This window comes from Artemia franciscana, chromosome 5, assembly GCF_032884065.1.
Source record: "Artemia franciscana chromosome 5, ASM3288406v1, whole genome shotgun sequence".
NCBI lineage: Eukaryota > Metazoa > Arthropoda > Branchiopoda > Anostraca > Artemiidae > Artemia > Artemia franciscana.
The window spans coordinates 28967230-28989010 of NC_088867.1; the positions used below are offsets into that span (position 1 = coordinate 28967230).

The 21781-nt window shown below is 36.9% G+C and overlaps 2 long non-coding RNA genes across 4 annotated transcripts in view; one reads left to right on the plus strand and one right to left on the minus strand.

Annotated features, from left to right (window-relative positions):
* Positions 1-12514, plus strand: part of LOC136027230 (uncharacterized) — a 78999-nt gene extending 66485 nt beyond the window's left edge. Inside the window, exon 3 of the long non-coding RNA XR_010617548.1 lies at positions 11830-12514. This is a non-coding gene — a long non-coding RNA (uncharacterized LOC136027230). The remainder of the gene's footprint in view (positions 1-11829) is intronic.
* Positions 1-21781, minus strand: part of LOC136027229 (uncharacterized) — a 173023-nt gene that overhangs the window by 12544 nt on the left and 138698 nt on the right. The gene's annotated exons all lie outside the window — the stretch shown is intronic.

Genomic DNA, 21781 nt, shown 5'->3' on the forward strand with positions numbered 1-21781 from the left:
TGAGCATAATCATGCATATGACGGGGACTGACAGCATATGACGAAGGTAAAATCGTTAATCTTCCAACGCTAGTGGTATTACCGTCATTTACAACTGCATCTCGCAAATGAATGTATTGTTCAGACCGGAGCTTGGTCTAATTCAGACGGAAAAATAGCAAACATCCTCATTCAATCTTTACATACGTATCAACGATGTATTGGTGAAACAATTGACAGCATTTTAAAATATGATATTCTTCATAGTGACGAACATTAATCTATAGGAATAATAACTTATTGCGCTGCATTTCTTATCCCTTTGTTTGTTAGTGGATGGATCTATTGATTTATTATTACAGTGATAGCTGTCGGCTCCATCCCAAGAAATCAGAGGATACTGTAGGGCATCGTAGCATCGATGAGTTCCAGCAATACTTACCAACTGAGCGTTTCGCTTATGTTTCATGTGCGTTTCGCTTCATATGCGTTTCGCTTATGAAGTATAATATCTCGAGGTAAAAACTGATCACCAACCATAACGATTCCCACTTCGTCAATAGTTGGAGTATTGTATCTACGCACATGTTCGTCAGTAGACGTTTTGTCAGCAGAAATAACAATTTTGAGCGTATCAGTAGGCATCAAATCGATTGCCGTTTTGAACAAAAGCACTAAATCCTTTGAGCTCAAGCCTGTTTTTACGTTGTTCTTGTGATTCTTCGGTACGCTTTCTTTTGGCATTATCCCTTTGAGCTGCAAGCCTGTTTTCACGTTGTTCTTGTGATTCCTCGGCACGATTTTTTTTGGTAATCACTCTCTGAGACGCAAGCCTTTTTTTCACGTTGTTCTTGTGATTCCTCGGCACGCTGTCTTTTCTAACCTTCTCTGTTAGCCGCAAGTATTTTGGTATTAACTCTTTGAGCAGCTTCCTTTGCTGTTTCTTCTGCCATTGTAGGATTTATACTAAACCTGGCTGTTGGTGTTCTAAAACTAGGACACCAACACTTAGTTGGTGGGGGCGCTTCGCAACCACCCCCCCCCCGCGTGTAAGTCGTTACGTGCCATATTAGTTACGCGCCATTGTAGTTGTGTCCCTGTGTCCCACCTTGAATATATATATATATATATATATATATATATATATATATATATATATATATATATATATATATATATATATATATATATATATATGTTTTTAACTACGTAAAACTTGCGAATATACAACATTCTTCGCTGTCCCATTGTGTATGCATATACAAAGCCTTATATACTTATAATGACTTCATATACAAACCCTCTTTTTACAAACAAATAAACATACATAAATACGACTTATTTTTATATAGATATGAATAGATAGATAAATATACATTTACACTATAAATTAACTACGCGAAACTTGCGAATATACAACATTCTTCGCTGTCCCATTGTCTTTGCATATAAATAGATTGTCAGGTTTGTTGACAATCAAACCAACAGCATATGACGAAGGTAAAATCGTTAATCTTCCAACGCTAGTGGTATTACCGTCATTTACAACTGCATCTCGCAAATGAATGTATTGTTCAGACCGGAGCTTGGTCTAATTCAGACGGAAAAATAGCAAACATCCTCATTCAATCTTTACATACGTATCAACGATGTATTGGTGAAACAATTGACAGCATTTTAAAATATGATATTCTTCATAGTGACGAACATTAATCTATAGGAATAATAACTTATTTCGCTGCATTTCTTATCCCTTTGTTTGTTAGTGGATGGATCTATTGATTTATTATTACAGTGATAGCTGTCGGCTCCATTCCAAAAAATCAGAGGATACTGTAGGGCATCGTAGCATCGATGAGTTCCAGCAATACTTACCAACTGAGCGTTTCGCTTATGTTTCATATGCGTTTCGCTTCATATGCGTTTCGCTTATGAAGTATAATATCTCGAGGTAAAAACTGATCACCAACCATAACGATTCCCACTTCGTCAATAGTTGGAGCATTGTATCTACGCACATGTTCGTCAGTAGACGTTTTGTCAGCAGAAATAACAATTTTGAGCGTATCAGTAGGCATCAAATCGATTGCCGTTTTGAACAAAAGCACTAAATCCTTTGAGCTCAAGCCTGTTTTTACGTTGTTCTTGTGATTCCTCGGTACGCTTTCTTTTGGCATTATCCCTTTGAGCTGCAAGCCTGTTTTCACGTTGTTCTTGTGATTCCTCGGCACGATTTTTTTGGTAATCACTCTCTGAGACGCAAGCCTTTTTTTCACGTTGTTCTTGTGATTCCTCGGCACGCTGTCTTTTCTAACCTTCTCTGTTAGCCGCAAGTATTTTGGTATTAACTCTTTGAGCAGCTTCCTTTGCTGTTTCTTCTGCCATTGTAGGATTTATACTAAACCTAGCTGTTGGTGTTCTAAAACTAGGACACCAACACTTAGTTGGTGGTGGCGCTTCGCAACCACCCCCCCCCCCCCCCGCGTGTAAGTCGTTACGTGCCATATTAGTTACGCGCCATTGTAGTTGTGTCCCTGTGTCCCACCTTGAATATAGATATATATATATATATATATATATATATATATATATATATATATATATATATATATATATATATATATATATATATGTTTTTAACTACGTAAAACTTGCGAATATACAACATTCTTCGCTGTCCCATTGTGTATGCATATACAAAGCCTTATATACTTATAATGACTTCATATACAAACCCTCTTTTTACAAACAAATAAACATACATAAATACGACTTATTTTTTTATAGATATGAATAGATAGATAAATATACATTTACACTATAAATTAACTACGCGAAACTTGCGAATATACAACATTCTTCGCTGTCCCATTGTCTTTGCATATAAATAGATTGTCAGGTTTGTTGACAATCAAACCAACAGCATATGACGAAGGTAAAATCGTTAATCTTCCAACGCTAGTGGTATTACCGTCATTTACAACTGCATCTCGCAAATGAATGTATTGTTCAGACCGGAGCTTGGTCTAATTCAGACGGAAAAATAGCAAACATCCTCATTCAATCTTTACATACGTATCAACGATGTATTGGTGAAACAATTGACAGCATTTTAAAATATGATATTCTTCATAGTGACGAACATTAATCTATAGGAATAATAACTTATTTCGCTGCATTTCTTATCCCTTTGTTTGTTAGTGGATGGATCTATTGATTTATTATTACAGTGATAGCTGTCGGCTCCATTCCAAAAAATCAGAGGATACTGTAGGGCATCGTAGCATCGATGAGTTCCAGCAATACTTACCAACTGAGCGTTTCGCTTATGTTTCATATGCGTTTCGCTTCATATGCGTTTCGCTTATGAAGTATAATATCTCGAGGTAAAAACTGATCACCAACCATAACGATTCCCACTTCGTCAATAGTTGGAGCATTGTATCTACGCACATGTTCGTCAGTAGACGTTTTGTCAGCAGAAATAACAATTTTGAGCGTATCAGTAGGCATCAAATCGATTGCCGTTTTGAACAAAAGCACTAAATCCTTTGAGCTCAAGCCTGTTTTTACGTTGTTCTTGTGATTCCTCGGTACGCTTTCTTTTGGCATTATCCCTTTGAGCTGCAAGCCTGTTTTCACGTTGTTCTTGTGATTCCTCGGCACGATTTTTTTGGTAATCACTCTCTGAGACGCAAGCCTTTTTTTCACGTTGTTCTTGTGATTCCTCGGCACGCTGTCTTTTCTAACCTTCTCTGTTAGCCGCAAGTATTTTGGTATTAACTCTTTGAGCAGCTTCCTTTGCTGTTTCTTCTGCCATTGTAGGATTTATACTAAACCTAGCTGTTGGTGTTCTAAAACTAGGACACCAACACTTAGTTGGTGGTGGCGCTTCGCAACCACCCCCCCCCCCCGCGTGTAAGTCGTTACGTGCCATATTAGTTACGCGCCATTGTAGTTGTGTCCCTGTGTCCCACCTTGATATATATATATATATATATATATATATATATATATATATATATATATATATATATATATATATATATATATATATATATATGTTTTTAACTACGTAAAACTTGCGAATATACAACATTCTTCGCTGTCCCATTGTGTATGCATATACAAAGCCTTATATACTTATAATGACTTCATATACAAACCCTCTTTTTACAAACAAATAAACATACATAAATACGACTTATTTTTTTATAGATATGAATAGATAGATAAATATACATTTACACTATAAATTAACTACGCGAAACTTGCGAATATACAACATTCTTCGCTGTCCCATTGTCTTTGCATATAAATAGATTGTCAGGTTTGTTGACAATTAAACCAACAGCATATGACGAAGGTAAAATCGTTAATCTTCCAACGCTAGTGGTATTACCGTCATTTACAACTGCATCTCGCAAATGAATGTATTGTTCAGACCGGAGCTTGGTCTAATTCAGACGGACAAATAGCAAACATCCTCATTCAATCTTTACATACGTATCAACGATGTATTGGTGAAACAATTGACAGCATTTTAAAATATGATATTCTTCATAGTGACGAACATTAATCTATAGGAATAATAACTTATTGCGCTGCATTTCTTATCCCTTTGTTTGTTAGTGGATGGATCTATTGATTTATTATTACAGTGATAGCTGTCGGCTCCATCCCAAAAAATCAGAGGATACTGTAGGGCATCGTAGCATCGATGAGTTCCAGCAATACTTACCAACTGAGCGTTTCGCTTATGTTTCATATGCGTTTCGCTTCATATGCGTTTCGCTTATGAAGTATAATATCTCGAGGTAAAAACTGATCACCAACCATAACGATTCCCACTTCGTCAATAGTTGGAGCATTGTATCTACGCACATGTTCGTCATATAAATATAAATAGATTGTCAGGTTTACCAACCCTCGAACATGCAACATGCAATTGTCCATGGGAGAAATAATCTATATTGAGATCTATATCGCATTTTCTAATGATTGCCCTTTAGCTTTGTTGATGGTGATTGCAAATGCTAATCGAATTGGGAATTGCAATCTTTTAAATTGAAAAGGCAGAGCGTTGGAATCATGGGATTGCGGAACAATATTGACATATTTGACAATAATATTTAACAACAATATTGTTATTGAAATGAATTGAAGACATGAATTGTTATTGAAAAATCAATTAAAAAATAATAATAATAATAAAATAAATAAAAAATAAAACATGCTATTTTGTCGCGATAATTATGGTTGTGTGATTATGGGAATTAGTAGCCGTTGTATTTGGTGACTTGTATATGGATTCGTTACGGGCAAACCAAATACGGCCTGTTTCTTTTTTTGTTTGTTTTTTTTTTCCGAGATGGAAAGTGTCATTCTTTTGTTGTTTGTTATAATCTATTTTGTTCTTGTTTAGTTGTTTTTTTTCTTTTTTGTTTTGTTGTGGAGATGAGGCCATATTACCTTGTTGTAAAACTGTATGAATATGGTTGATGGTGATCGTGGCACCCTGGCCAACAGCCGTCTTAAAAATTTGGAAGCTTCATTTGTCGATTTTGGTAGTATGTTTACGGAGCAGCTCCACCGGAATTATGATATTGGGATTGCTGGTCATTATGTTTCTTGTAATTCAAAGTAACTATTTAAAGATGGTTTGAGGTCCGGATATAGTGGTGGTGATTCTGAAGGTCTCAGAGTTTTTCATCCTAACGGCCAGGGTTTGAATTCATCATTTAATTTTTTAAGCGAGCAATGTGAACTTTCCATTTTGCAGGTTATTGGTCTCACAGAAACATGGCTAAATGAGCATAACTCTGCTCTGTTGGATATTCCAGGGTATACATTTTATAATAGGAATCGTCAATTTCGTCAACATGGAGAAATTGGAGCTTATATACGGGGCGGTATCGAGATTTTGGTAAGAAAAGATCTAGTGCTGTATGACGAGATGTTATTTGAGCCACTTATCCTTCAGCTCAGGTTTAAGCCAAAAGATGTTTATGTTGTTGTACTATAGAGACCACCATCTGGGTCTATACCGGCCTTTATGGATATTTTGGAAGGACTGTTGGATAAACTACCTACTGGTTCGCACCCATTCTTCATGCTTGAGGACTTTAATATTGACCTTAACGATATGAATTCGAATACTCTTATGGATTTCCTACAGCTTTGCATGTCATATAGTTTATTTCCCACTATTAATATTTGTACGCGTGTTACCACTTTAACGGCAAAGCTACTTGATAATATTTTTCATAATTCTAAATTTTCAGATCCAGGGGTTATTGTTACTGATGTTTCTGACCATTTTGGGATTTCGGCAAGTTTTAAAGTTGGTTTCCCGAGGCAGCAAGGCCCTAGACTGAAAATGAGTATTTTACCTGTGCTCAATCAGGGTAACTTGGAAATGTTTAAACAAGAGATTTCTAATGTTGATTGGAATAATGTAGTTGAAAATCTAGATGATATAAATGTAAGTTTTCAAAGATTTCATATACAAAGCCTTTGATGTCATATGCAAAGCCTTATATACTTATAATGACGTCATATGTGGACAAACAAACAGACATATGCGGACAAACACAAAACATGGACAAACACACAAACTTACAACTTATTTTTATATATATATAGATTACAGTGATAGCCTTCCTGATTGTTTTACAGGAATATTTCGTGAGAGGTCTGATGTTCACCACCACATTACTCGGATACCATCCCAACCTAGCCATCCCAACCTTATTCTCATTATAGCCCTAGAAGGTGGAATAAAACCACGTTTTTCCTGCAGCTTGATACATGTACAGCTTGAAATTACTGTTTGAAATACGGCTAGTCAGACGGGTACCCAAAAGATTCCGCAGACAAATCCTCTGGAAAACAGCTAAAATGTTCAGTGGCGTAATTTTGTCAAAGTCCATGGAGGGGCGGGGGGGGGGGGGTTGGAGCCAATTTTCCAAAATCAATTGAAAATAATAGTGAAAATTGAAAATGAGCCAAATAGTACCATAAAGGAAAATATATACCAAAGAAAATGATCCGTTTTTGTAGATGCCTAAATTATGCAGGCTCCTCTTAGTTTTGACAAGATTCTGCAGAAACTAAATTTCAGCTGGGAGGATAAACTATGGTCTGGGAGGGGTAACCTAGGACTGGGAGAGGCCGTCTCCCCCTGCTCCCCCTGCTACACCCTTGAACAAGTCCTACTCCCTTTTTCTGCCACCCACGTTTCAGATTAACCTTGACTAATGTCATCATTGTAGCTTTCAATATTGTAATCTGTTTCACAGACTTATCTTCTTATATTTTCAAAGCTTTTCAACTGTTAAATAGAACAATATGGGCCTTGGCTATCCCTTTTTTAACATGTGTACTATATCCACCATCTTTACTAATAATACTACTTAGGTAAGTGAAGCTATCGACTTGATCGATTTTCTAGTTGCCCAAAATCAACTTTTCTACTTCGCCCATTTTCAGTGAAAGCAGCCTAGTCTTCTTAACATGAATTTTAAACCAAACTTATGCCTAGAACTTTCTAACCTCCAAAAAAGCGTTCATTTTTCTAACATTTTCACCTAGGACCCTCAAATACTCAGCATAATCGAAGTCTAGGAGGGTTTAACTTTTCTATTTGTTTTCATGCTCTCCCATAGCCTTTGCTGTGTTCCTTGGAATAAAATCTATAAGGGGATATCTATGATGGGGGTAGCCGTTTGTGGTAGTAAAGTAACAACCACAGCAATGTTATTCTCGTATATAGCACTAATGCTTTAATATATTTTGTCTGGTCTGCCATACCTTAGGGCCTTTGCTAAAGCTCTCCTAACATCTGAATCAAAAACTTAATCATAATCTATAAAACTGAGGACTAAAGGGATCTGATGACTCAGGCACTTCTCAATTATTAATCTAAGAGTAAAGATATTATCGACACATACCCGCATCTTCGTAAAAACACAGTGTACTTCTCTTGGAACTTTATCTACAGCATTCCTAAGTTAAAAAAGTATTGTCATACTAAGTAATTTTCTTCTACAGAAACCAAGCTTATGCCCCAAGATAAAACACACTGTCTCTTACAACCTTTCGTATAGAGGTGTTTAGTTTTCATAAAATCGCTACGAACTTCCCCTTTTCCAAAAATTACATTCATTATCTCCAGCAATTTACCCCTATAATAAATTGAAACTTTCAGGGCAAATTGAAGTAAATCAAAAGACAACATGTGCATTCCGATCGTCAAAATGGCGTATTTGTAATATCCAGGGACGGCCACGGGGTATTTGGTAGAAACTTTTAGGGAACATCCTGGTTGTCAAAAGGTTTCTCTAATATCTCAGGAACGACTCGTGGTAATTAGTTAAAACTCTCAGACAATGCTGAAGGGGATGTTGAATTAAATCAATGGATACTATGTACATAGAGCTTAAAAAGGGCATATCTGTAATATCTCATGGACAGCTAACGGGATCATGTTAAAACTTTTAGGGGATGTCAGACTATGTCTAAAGACACCATATGTATTTGGGTGGTCAAAAAGACGTATTTGCGATACTTCAGAAACAGCCGAGGGCGTTAAACTGTAAAATTCAGTTCGTCTTCAGGGGAAAGACATTATGCAAATCCAACTTATCAACATTTCTTATCTGCAACATTCCACTAACGACTGAGGGTATGAAGTTGCAAATTTCTGAGCATACTGAATTAAAACGAAAACTCTTTGTGTATCCAGGTCTTCAAAAGGGCATACATATAAAATCTCATGAACAGCTAAGGGTATTCAGTTGAAACGTTCTATGCAAGTTCAAAGGGTGTAAAGCTTAGCCAGAAGACACTACGTGCACGCGGGTTGTCACAAAGGGGTATCGATAGTATATAAAAAACGGTTAGAGTCATTTAGTTGAAACTTTCCGGGAGTGCTGGGGGAATATGAAACTCAATTTACAAGATACTCTGCACCTCCAGGTCGTCAGAAGATGTATCTGCAGTTCATCAAGAATAGCTAGCTACCTTTGTTAAGCTGAGACTTTTAGTGAATTTTGAACCATATCGAACGACAGAATATGTATCCAGGTTGTCAAAAAGACATATCTACAATATCTCAGGAACGACGTAGGAAAATCAGAGAATGCAGAATAGGATGTTGAACTAAATCAATAGAGACTGGACGCGTTCAGGTTGACAAATAGGTGGATCTGTATTATCTCAGGAAAAGTGCATTAACACCGTGAAACCAAGACACCATGTGCATGTCGGTAATCAGAAGGGCCTATTTGCAATATCTCAAAACAGCTAAGGTTATTAAACTGGAATTTTTTGTGCATGTTGTGGGGGATGTTGAACTAAATTGAAAAACACTATGTACTTCTAAATTGCTAAAAGCATGAACCCGCAATATTCTACGTATAACTGAGGGTATTAAGTTGAAAATTTCAGGGCAAGCTCAATTAAACCAAAACACTATGCGCATCCAGGTTCTCAAAAGGGTGTAGCGGCGAAACTCAGGAATAGCTGAGCATATCAAGTTAAAACTTAAAGAGCAAGTAGAGAAGAATTTTTAAATCAATAATAAGACAATGTATCCAGGTTTTCAAAAGGATGTTGGCCTATCTGCAATATCTCATGAATAGCAAGGGGTATTAATCAAGAAATACCGAGGGGATTATAAAAGAGTGATGGGAGGGTAACAAGCCCCCTTTTCCTTTCTAGATGCCTCTTCCTGAACAAAAATAGCAATTTTTAAAATCTGTTTGTTCAAAGGCCTAACAAATATACATCCAATGATCCAAGCTCCCATATCCCCCGGGGCAAGAAATATATATTATCCAACTTGCTCGTTTTTAACATGCTGAATTTAACATGCAATAAGATGGAAAGTGAATAATCCAGGTAATGTCAGAAAAGGATAAGGGTATTGAGATGAAAATTTCAGAATGTCGAAGGGTATGTTGAACTAAACCAAAAGACGCTATGAACATCAAGGCTATCGAAAGGGGTATCTACAATGTCTTAGGAACAAGTAAGAGCATTAACTTGAAACTTCCGGGGCCACTAATATTGTCACCGTGAATACAACTCTTACTACTGATGAGTGCTACTGCGGCTACTTGCGAGTACAATTAAGGTTACTAGCGGAGGTGACTACTTAGAACTGTGAATATTTGTGACGTCCATTACGACTATTTGGGACTGTGACTAGTCATGACTATGACAGCAACTACGTGTGACTACAAATACTATTACTTTCTACGACTTTCAGTTAATGTTTAAGAGAATATTAAACATAATCTTAACAACCTATACAAATGCTGGTCATATCTAAAGGATGACTCAGGGTATCAAATTACAAATTTAAGGGTATGTAAGGGGATAGGTTCAAAAGTGATAGGAGGACGGCCAGCCCATACCCCAATTGCCGAATCTAAGTGCCCCATCCCCAAAACCGATTTAGATTCGAAAAAAAATTATTATTCCAAATAGTCATAAGGTCCAACAAGTACGCCTCTAGGGTTGCAAAGCCTCCCCTTCCCCACAACCTCCATCGCAAGAGTTATAAATCATGCCATTTTCCCTTTGTAAGCATACAGAATTTGTCACTGGGAAAGGAGGATTCTTTGATCCTGGGTGAGTCTGAAAAAGCTAAGGGTGTTATGGTGAAACTTAAGGGAATTTTTAGGGGGATGCTGAGCTAAACCAACAAACTGTGCTTGCATGCAAGCTATCAAAAGGTAGACTTGAAAAGCTAAAAATATCTTCTGTGAATGTTGTTTGTCAAAATAATGCATCAGCAATATCCTAGGAAAGGCTGAGCGCACTGAAGGTATTGTCGTTCAGTCTCGTAAGAGATATGCCAAGCCAAAAACCGTCTTGTATACCACTTTCCTCAAGTGTAGAAATTATAAAAAAGAATTTTCTGCTCAAGATCCACGTCGGAAAACTAGTTATAAAGTAAAACTCTTAGATTATTTTTTATCATGCTTCTAGTCCGGGACTGATTATTACTTTCCAATTGGATGTATGACTACTATCTTTAAGACGAATAAACCTCCTTCAGAGTGTTAGTCTTTTAACCCAATAGCAGGTGCAACTTCATTTTGTAAATTTTTGAGAATTTGATTATTGATGAGTTGCAAACTAAATGTACAGTTCAGGCCCACCAGTTTGGTTTTCACTCTCACCTTGGGTGTGGTCATGCCGTTTCTACTTTGGTATCTGCTTTAGTTGATGCAGAAAAACACGGTGAAAGTATTGCTTTAGCTTAATATTTTATTATTTTAGCCATATATTTTATTTGGGTTTGGCCGGTGTTGACCCCTGCATCCTAGCCCCGCGGCTGACATATGCAAATCTGAAAACGGAACTTAGGCTCTTTCTACTAGCTAATGAGTGTACTAGTCTCTTATATAATTTTTCTGTTTGTCCGTGTGGAAATCCCCCGCTCCTGTTAAAGAAAAGGGTAAGACAAGGTGCTATTTCGTCACCGATAGCAATTAATAACAGTATTGTAAGGCCAAAATCAAAGTCACTTATGACTTTTATTCTGTTTGGGATTAATTTGTTTTTGATTGGTTATGCGGATTATGTACTAACCTGAGCCGGTCAATGCTTAGGCAAGAAGCTATTTTTATTAAGTTACAACAAGAATACGCCCATTTTGGACTCTAGTTTAAAGCTGACAAGTCTGAATTACTGCTTTTTAACTCGAAACCTGATGCTGATCGGAGCATCACACGTGGTGATTCTGTTGTTGAGCTTTCAGATGATATTGTATATCTGGACCTCCCTATTGGAAGGCCAATATTAGAGACGCGGCTTTTATTGCTTTTTCATTTTCAGAAGCGGTCTTCTTTTACGTATAGCTGTATAATGGCAAATCACCGGATGTTTGAACGTCGTCTATTGGCCCAGAGGTACAATGCTAGGGCTTTGCCTCACTATCTATACCTAAGCCCATTTTGGCGCATTTTTATGGCTACAGATAAACTGCAATTGTGTTCACTGTACTACAAGTATGCAAAGTTTTTGCTGCGTTTACTACTATGGACAAGCAATAGGTATGTTACGCGCCAGTACAGTGTTATCAACCCTGAAGGAGCGATTCTGTCTCAAAATGATCCATATACTCCGTCTGTCAAATCCAACCCATGGACCAATGTGTTACAGCAGTAGTCGGCATCTGTTTCTGATTGTTATGTCTTTGTTTTGTTTGTGTCAGATGAATTAGTGTCTTGTACTTTTTTGTTTTCTTTTCCTTTTTTTCACTCCATCTGTTTATTCATTGATGGGTATTAAATGCATTCTTTCATTAAGTTGAAACTTTCATGGTATATAGCAAATCTTTAGATGGCAAAGGGACCAAATCTACTTTCTTAGATGTCCCTCTCCTCAACACTGATGAAATTCTGAAATATGCAATTTGTTCAAAATTATCACAAGGTCTAATAAGTATACCTTTGGGTAGTGCTGGGTGATAATTAGATTGAATGGTATATTGATATTTTCACTTTCGATATTTGATAATGAATATATTGATTTCGATATGCCTCATCATTTTTTGCTTAGACAAACTCTTGGTTTTGTCTTTTGCCAAAATTCAATAAAAAAAAAATAGTAATTAAAGAGCATTTTGAAGAATTTTTTTAAAACCTTGAATAATACAAAAAAAACTTCAATTACATAGACAAATGTCACAAAAACCCAGGTTTGAAATTACTGAGGCTCAGGATAAAGAAAAAACCCTACGGGCTATTCAAAATCAGCAACAAGTCAACAATTTTTTCCTCCGAATTGATTCTGCCTATCAGTCATTAAATTTAGAAAATAACATGTTTTTCACCTGAAAGTAATGAACAATACTGAAACTTCAAACGAACAGAGACTATTCTGTGCCCCCTCCTCAATACCTCGCTCTTCACGCTAAGTTTTTAAGTATAAAAAAACTTCTTGTTTAATCGAACGGCACTTGTTATTCAGAGGTTGTCCTTAACGAATTGGGACAAAAAGTCAGATACAAGTTATCCCTTCATAGACAGGATAATTTATGTTCTTTCTAAGTCATAATTTTGCTCCTTATTTTCAGCTGAAAACTTCTGTTTTTATTTGGTTTCGGATTGTTTTTCAAATAATACCGCAAAACATGTCTCTCCCCTCAATGGAAACCCTCCCCCCATGAAAATTACTCCTTGTAAACTTCCTTCCGACAAAAAATCCCCCAGAAAATTCCATCCCTACTGAAAATTCCATTCGGGAAATTTCTTGCGGACAATGCCGCCTAGAAAATTCTCTTTAGCTCACTTTCATTTGAAAAAGACTTGTTTTTCATTTAATTTTTTAATTGTTTTTTAATCATGCCATAAATAGCCCGTCCAGGGAAAATTTTTCCTCGAAATTCTGTCCTCCCTGAGAAAGTTTCGCCGGTAGAAAATTGTCCCATTGAGATTTTCTCTCGAGAAAAATACTCCCCACAGAAAGGTCCACTCGACAGTTTCAACCCCTTTGAAAAATTTTCCAGAGTAATTTCTCCGGAACTTCACGTGTAAATTGCATTGGCAAAGACAAAGTAAGTCAAATAAAAAGAATTTTGTGTAGGAGCTCAAGCAGATTCCCCCGTGTAAGGTTTCCCCGTGCCCCCCCCCCCCCCTTACATGAAATTTTCCCATCCCGAGAAATGTCCGTTTACTTCTCAATAGCAAACACTACTTGTAAACAATAGGCAAACTTCACAACTTACAGTCCTTTCCCTAGGGGCTGTGACGGTCTTGTTATCCCCAGAGGCATAGTTATTTGACCTTTCGGCTATGCTCATCAAAACGGCTATCTCAAATATTAGATCGAATGACTGTGGGAAAAATGGATGTTGGAGGGGGAGAAGAGTTGCTCTCAAATCTTTTTGGTCACTTAGAAAGGCAGTAGGACTTTTAATTTCTGTTTGAACAAGCCCTCTCACGATTTTCTGGGACCCTGGGTTTAATAATATCACCCTGGCAAAAAAAAAACAAGAAAACAACTCGATTTAATGTCAGTGAACTAGGATTTTCCGATGGTAAGATTTTCACGAAGATTCTTTGAATTTTTTTGGGTGTCCCCCCCTTCTTTTCCGAATTCACAAAGAGTTCCCGAGGCTCGTAGCTTTTGACGGGTACATTTTCTATATCTGAAATAAGTTTGGTGTGTCTATTGTTATCAAAATTCTTTTCTTTTAGAGTTTCAGTTACAATTGGACCGAGTCGCTTCTTACTTACAGTTTGTTGCCACGAACTGTTTGATTAACTGATCAGCTTCAGAAAACGCTCTCAGAAGGGAGACTGGTGTCGGGCATGGACGTTAATTTCATGACAACCTTGTATAGTTATTTTTTAGACCCACATTTTTAGACTTCGACGAATTGAGTGAATCAGTTTTTCTTGGAACTAAAGAGTCCTTATTGAGAATGTTCAGAGCCGTGAGAGATTCGGCGGCTGGCGAAGAATGCCTTGCATTGACTCCTAAAACTTCGTCATGTGACCCCAACAAACTGGCTTAATTTTGTGGTGACTGAATCACAGGGACTTTCACTTCACTTACATCTATTGATACAGATTCAGCAGCCGGCAAGGGCAAATCCATGCCCCTTCCTATTTTACTCTCAACTTGAAGAGGATTATAAGGGAAAGTATAAATATTGATTAAACGTGGATCAAGGTAACTGGCAATCGTGACAGGGTGTGATCCAACCAGGACCTATAAGCCTAGAAGATCATTCATCTAGCCTAGCATTTTGGGGGTCCTCAGCAACATTTGAGGGTCCCCCCTCCCTAAACATAGTTTGATTTTGAAAACAGGCTATGCCAACTTACGGATACAGTTTTGATTGCTGTAAGGCAGCATGGTCATTGGATTGAAGACATTATTTATCTTCTTCTCGACCGTTTGCAAAACGTTATTCTATGTTGGACTTTTTTTTTATTCGCTGGACATTCACTGGTAGATAGCAGAAAAAGCCAAAAATATTCGAAAATTTCCAAATATTATTTTTGATATCGATATTTACGTTTCGATGTTCGATATCGATATTTGGTTCGATTTATCGATATATCAGTATCAATATTGAATATCGCCCAACACTAAATATGTGGTGCCATGCCACTGAGGAGCATGCCTACCCTTTGTTTACACAGAGGATTTATCAATGAGAAAGGGTGGAATATTGATTTCGGAAGTGTCAGAAAAGCAAACGGCTGGTAAGTGGAAACTTTAGTAAATGTTGGATGGAATATTGAAATAAATCAAAAGGCACTATGTGCCTCAAGACTATCAATAGCGTATATCTGCAATATCCTAGGTCCGGCTAAGGGTATAAGCTTGAAACTCTGAGGACCACTATTGCTACTACAACTATTGCGAATGCAACTGTGATTGCTTGCGACTGTGAATACGTGTAACTGTGACAGTGACAATTTCCAATTACTTGTAATTGTGACTACTTGTGACGTTGGCTGGGTCTACAACTATTTATCTGGGACTGGGACTAATTGCAATCGCTACTGCGAATACTTGCAACTGCGACTAGAACGCTAGTGACTACAACTACAGGAGGCTGTGACTTCTTGCACCTGAGACTACTTGCGATTTTGCCTACTTGCAGATGTAACTAGCAGTGACGGAGAATACTTGAAGCTGCAAATACTTGTGACTATAAATGTGACTAAGGCTACATGCAACTGTGAATATGAATAATTACTGCTGTAACTACTTGCAAATGCGAATGTTTGTAACTGTGACAAGGATTATTTACGATTGTATGGCCAAGAACTTGCGACTGCAAATGTGACAACTTGTGACTACATATGCTAGCCTACTGCTTGTGACTGTGGCTGCTACTACTAGTACAACTTCTTTTCCTTCGGTTTCAACGGTGACTATAAATACTACCGAAACTTCTACTATCAGACAGTTCGCAATAACTAACTGTGAATAAGAACTGACTCGGCTCAATAGTAAATGAAACTCTGAAAAACAGAATTATGGTGACAATAGATACATCAAAAGAATCAGCTTATTATGCTGATTCCAAATATATAAGATTCATCGAGTATAGTGTTACTCAACAAAGTAACGAGCCAGAGAAAACTTACCTGATTTTCGAAAAAGGAGGGAAATACCGTTTAAAAGTCAAGGAATCTTAATGAGTTCCACATCGTTGAATTCAGCGCATCAGAGAACCATACTGTAAAAGATTCAAGTAAATAAATATATACAAAAATGTGGAGTTTTGTATTTTTTCCCAGAAGAAAGATCATGGATACATGTTTATTTATTTGTTTTTTTGTTTTTTTTTTCAGGGGTGATTGTATCGAAATAATGTACGTAGAAGATCGAGAGAGGATGCATTTGAACGGAAAGTAAAGTTCTAGTGCCCTCTTCAAGTGACCAAGAAGATTGAAGGGCAGCTAATCCCCCTCCCATTTCAGCATAGTTGAAAGATCCAATAACTGCGTGTTTAATGGTAACATGACCCCCCACAGCCACATTCTCGGGGGGGGGGATTTTTTGCTTGGTTGAAATTTTGTGGGGAGGGGGATTTCTGGAGGGGTGAATTTTCCAGGGGAGATTTCGCACTGGGGGGATTTGACAGAATTTCTAAACCAAATTCTTTTTATTTGCCTTACTTTCTCCTTACCAGCTCAATTTTACATTTGGAGACGTTCCGTAGGAATTACCCGGGACTATCTTCAGCGTGGTTGAATTTCCGAGAAAAAATTTCGCGACGGAAGGGGGATTTCTTGAGTGATCAACGGAACGATTAGAAATTAAAGTCTTTTTCAAATGAAATTATGATAAGGAGAACTTCTCAGGCGGCAAATTCTCAGTCACAGAGATTTTACCTGAGGGAGGGGTTCAGCGAGGATAGAACTTTCCGGAGGGAGTTTATAAGGGGGCGTTTTTTACGAGGGATTAAGTTTCCACAGAGGAGTTTACCGTTAGGAGGGAGTTTTCATGGGGGGTATGCCAGATTTACCGGAATTATTCGGAAAACGATCAGAAATGAAATAAAAGAAACAAATTTTTTTTAACTGAAAATAAGGAGCAGCATTAAAATTCAAAATGAACAGAAATTATTCCGTATATGAAGGGGTGTCTCCCCTCCTTAATACCTTGCACTTTTCGCTAAAGTCTGATTGTTTGTCCCAATTTCTTAGGAACGACTCCTAAAACACAAGGGACGTTTACAAAAAATAGGAATCTATTTTAAAATTTCTAAAAGCTTTAGCAAAGAGCAAGGTGTTAAAGAGGGGGCAACTCCATCATATACGAAACAGTTTTTGTTCGTTTTGAGTTCTAATGTTGCTTCTTACTTTCAGTTAAGAAAAACCTGTTACTTTTTATTTAATTATTACAAAAAAAGAACTATTGAACTAAATCAAAAGAGTTTAACTGCATCCTGTTTTCAAAAGGGCATAGCGTATCCAGGTTGTCAGAAAGACTTGTCATAAATGTCTCACGAATGTTAAGACTGTTCAGCTGAAAGTTTCAGGATCAGGGGGGGGGGGCATAATGCACGAAATCAAAAGACACTAGGTGCATCTAAGTTTGCAAGGGTTGTATCTAAGAATACCTGTTTGATCTTAGGAACGGCTTCGACTAATAGGTTGAAACTTTGTTAAATGCTAAAGGGGCGTTAAAAAAAATTAAAAGACACTGTACGCATCACGGTTGTCAAAACTGTATATTTTCAATAATTCACAAACAGCTAGGGAGGGATTTCAATTTGAAACATAGAGAGAATGTTGAGGAGGATGTTAAACTTGTTGATGCTGTATCATCCCAGTTGTCAATGGGCGTAGCTGCAATATTTCAGAAACGTCTGATATTTGTAAGTTGGACCTTCCAGGAAATATCAATTGGGAAATTGAGCTAAATAAAAAAAAAAACACCATTTACATCCGGGCCGTCAAAATGGCGTGTCTGCAGTATCTCAGGAATAGTTAAGGAATTTAAGATGAAATTTCTAAAGTTTTTTTTTATATATTTAAAAATATATAAAATATAGGCATCTTGGCTGTCAAAAGGGATCATATTTAATATGTCAGGATCAACTAATGTTGCTAAGCAGAAACCTTTAGGTAATGTTTAACAAAATGAATAGATGCCATGTACATCCAGATTTTTAGATACAAAAGGCATAATGTGTATCCGGTATTTCAAAGGGCGAAGCTACAGCATCTACAGAATGGTTTGTAAAATGTAGCTGCAACTTTCAGGGAAGGTTGAGGGGGAATGTTGGAATAAATCAAAAGAAACTTTTACATCCAGTTTGTCAAAAGGGTGTATATTTAATATCCATAAAATAGCTATGATATCAAGTTTAAATTTTTTTCCTGACGATACCTAGAAAAATCCCACGTCAAAGTCACAAACAAAACAGTCAGAAACATAATAATATAGCTGATTGATGTCTCTGATATATATTATTTAAGAAAATTCTTTCCAAATAACCAGTTTTTCAAAGAAAATTAAAGAGCTCAATTAAACGAAAAATGTGTAGAAATAAAGTTATATAATCTTCCAAGCGTGAAACTACCATAAATCACCATCAATAAATAAATGAAACCCAAAACGAATACAGGTTATAATAAATAACCGAATCGGGTTCAAAACGAGCAAAAATTAACATAGGTAGTGCTAAAAAAAACCCCATGCCGTCTCAAGACCAGAACGTAATTTGCACTTTATTGAAAACAAAATACATTTTAAATGTTTTAAGTTTTTTCAATTTAACAAATAAATAATTCTCGAAGCTTTAAGGAATAAATATCAGTATATGTATATCACACTGACAACCCAGGGTCACTTTTTTCAGTAAAGTGCAAATTATGTTCTGATCTTGAGAAGGCATGGGGTTCTCCGCACTACTCATTTTAATTTTTGCTCGTTTTAAATTTAACTCCGTTGTTTATTGTAAAAATGGTGGGCGTTGGGGGGGGCTGGTTTCCCTTCAATCACTTTTGATTATTGAAAATAAAACTAAACGTTACAATTTCCGATCGAATGAGCCCCATTCAAAGTCTCTACGACAACTCCTTCTAAACAAAGCCTAAAACCAAAAAGGGGGGAAAGAAGGTATTTGACCTCCAATCACTTTGATTCTTAAAAAGGGCACTAAATCTTCTGATTTCCAGTTCAACGAGCCCCCTACGAAGTTTATACGTCCACCTTTTCTATAAAAACCTTATAACCCCCCAGGGTATAACTTACAACCCTTGCCCTAAGGGTTGATGGGGGGCTGTCAACCTCAAAGACATAATTTCGGACCTTTAAACTACATTGAACAATATGGCTATTTAAAATTCTAATTGGATTATTTTGGAGAGATAATGGTCGTTGGGGGCGGGGCTGTTTGCTACTCAATCACTTTCGACTATTAAAAAGAGCACTGGCCCTTTCAATTTCCAATCAGTTGAGCTCCTTTCAAAGCTTCTACGACGACTCGTTCTATACGACGTGCCCTGGTCTAAAAGATAAATAAATAAATAGCACATTGTGCCCTCGTCACTATCTAGTTAGGCAGTGCTATTGCACTGCCTATGATTCATTCTCCTCTTCCGTTTCTATTCATATATAATATCTTGAACATTATTTCCGGAGAATTTTTTCGAGCATAGTATCTTTTAAGTACTGTTGAATTGAAGTCTTAGGTATAGAACCATTCCCAACCTTGATTTCAGACAGAACAAAATTTATTCAATAGCCAAATTAAATTCAGTAAAATATAACAATCTGCTCACCTTGTGCAAATTACAAATTTAAGTCAGAATTGGATATTTTAATTCTTAAGCCGAAGACTTAAAAATTGGAGAAATATTCTTTATATTAGCCTGAACATAAGACTTTACTGCTAACTACTAACAACTCACCGCAGCACCAAGCTGTCAGAGGAGCTACGCACGGTCCTCCTCCATCCCAATGTATTCAAAGCCTTCCTCTTTACACCCTCCCAGGAACTTCTTATTTCCTTTAAATCTTTCTTTATGACATCCTCCTACCCCAGACGAAGACGACCTGCTTTCCGGTCAGCCCTAGAGGGTTGGTTGAAAAGGACAATCTTCTGCAATCTGTCATTCTTCATCCGCAGAACGTGTCCTAGCCATCTCAACCTTTATTTTATTATAGCCCTAGAAAGCGGGATTGAACCACATTTTCGTACAGTCTACTGTTTGAAATACGGTCATTAAGCCGGGAACCCAGAACAATCCATTGGCAATTTCTCTGGAAAACATCTAGTAAATCTTCATCCGCTTTTTGGAGCGCCCAAGCTTCTGAGCCATATTTGACCACTGTCTTCACTCTACCTCCCGATATTCTAATCTTGGTTTGCAGAATTATCTTCCTATTCTTCCAAAAGTTTTTTAACTGTGAAAAATTACCCTCAACCTTGGCTATTCCACTTTTAACAACTTCACTCTTACCACCGTCTTTAGTAATAATACTACGAAGGTAAGTGAAACGGCCCACCTCATCGATCTCTTCGTTACTCAACGACCTTTTCATCTTCACTTATTCGTAGCCTTAGTGACTTAGCGCTCTTAATATTAATTTTCAAACCTATTCTAGCACCCTGAACTCACAAACCTCTAAAAGTTTATTTCTTTTGCTCAAACTTTCATCTAGGATGCTTAAATGATCAGCGTAATCTGAATCCACTCCCCATTTGATTCCGTGGTCTCCCGTTGCCTTTCTTGTGCTCCTTAAAACCAAGTCCATTAGAATGATCCATATAAAGGGGGATAAAACACAACCCTGCTTAACTCCCGATTTAATACAAAACCAACTGTAACCTCATTTCCTAGCTTAACCACAGCAGTATTATTATTCTGCATAGCACTAATCACTTTAATTTATTTTCATGGTATACTATATAAAGATAAGACCTTTCCTAAAGCTAAACAAAGACAAAATTTTCCAAAAAAAGGAGTTTTTCAAAGAAAAGCAAAGAACGATATAAAACTTCAGAGCAGCAGAAATAAAATCTTATTATGACTAAACAAAAAAAACTGCATTCGCTGTCAGAAATAAAAAAAAAAGTTTTTTACCTGAAAGTAAGGAGTGACATTAAAACTTAAAACGAACAGAAATTATTCAGTATATGAACGGGGCTGTCCCCTCCTCAACTCCTTGCTTTTTATGCTTAAGTTTTTGTTGTTTTAAAAAGTAGAGTTGTGACAAAGAGTCAAACTTAAGCAAAAAGAGTGAGGCGTTGATCAGATAGTTTTAGGAGACAATGGGCATTGGAGGGGGCCCAGTTGCCCTTCAATCTTTTTGGTCACTTAAAAAGGGCACTAGAAATTCTAATTTCCGTTCGAATGAGTCCTCTTCAAATATTCTTGCGGATAGAATTCCACATTCTTGCGGATAGGAGCTTGAAACCTCCACAGTAGAAGTTTCTAATACACTGAATCTAATGGTGTCATTTTCATTAAAACTCTATGACTTTTAGGGGATGTTTTTCCCTTTTTTCGAAAATAAAGCAAATTTTCTCACACTTGTAAAACTTTGATGAGTAAAACTAAACTTAATGAAACTTTAATCATTATTAAAATATTTGAAATCAGCATAAAAATTCGATTCTTTTGATATATCAATTGGTATATTCCCCTTTTCTAAAGTTTTGGTTATTGTTGAAGCGGGTCACTGCTTACTTACAGTTTGTTCTTACAAACTGTTGAATTCAAGCCCAAAACTATTAGAAATTACTATCAAGCAAAAATTAAAATACATTATGCATATCAAACATAATGTGACAGTCACTGAT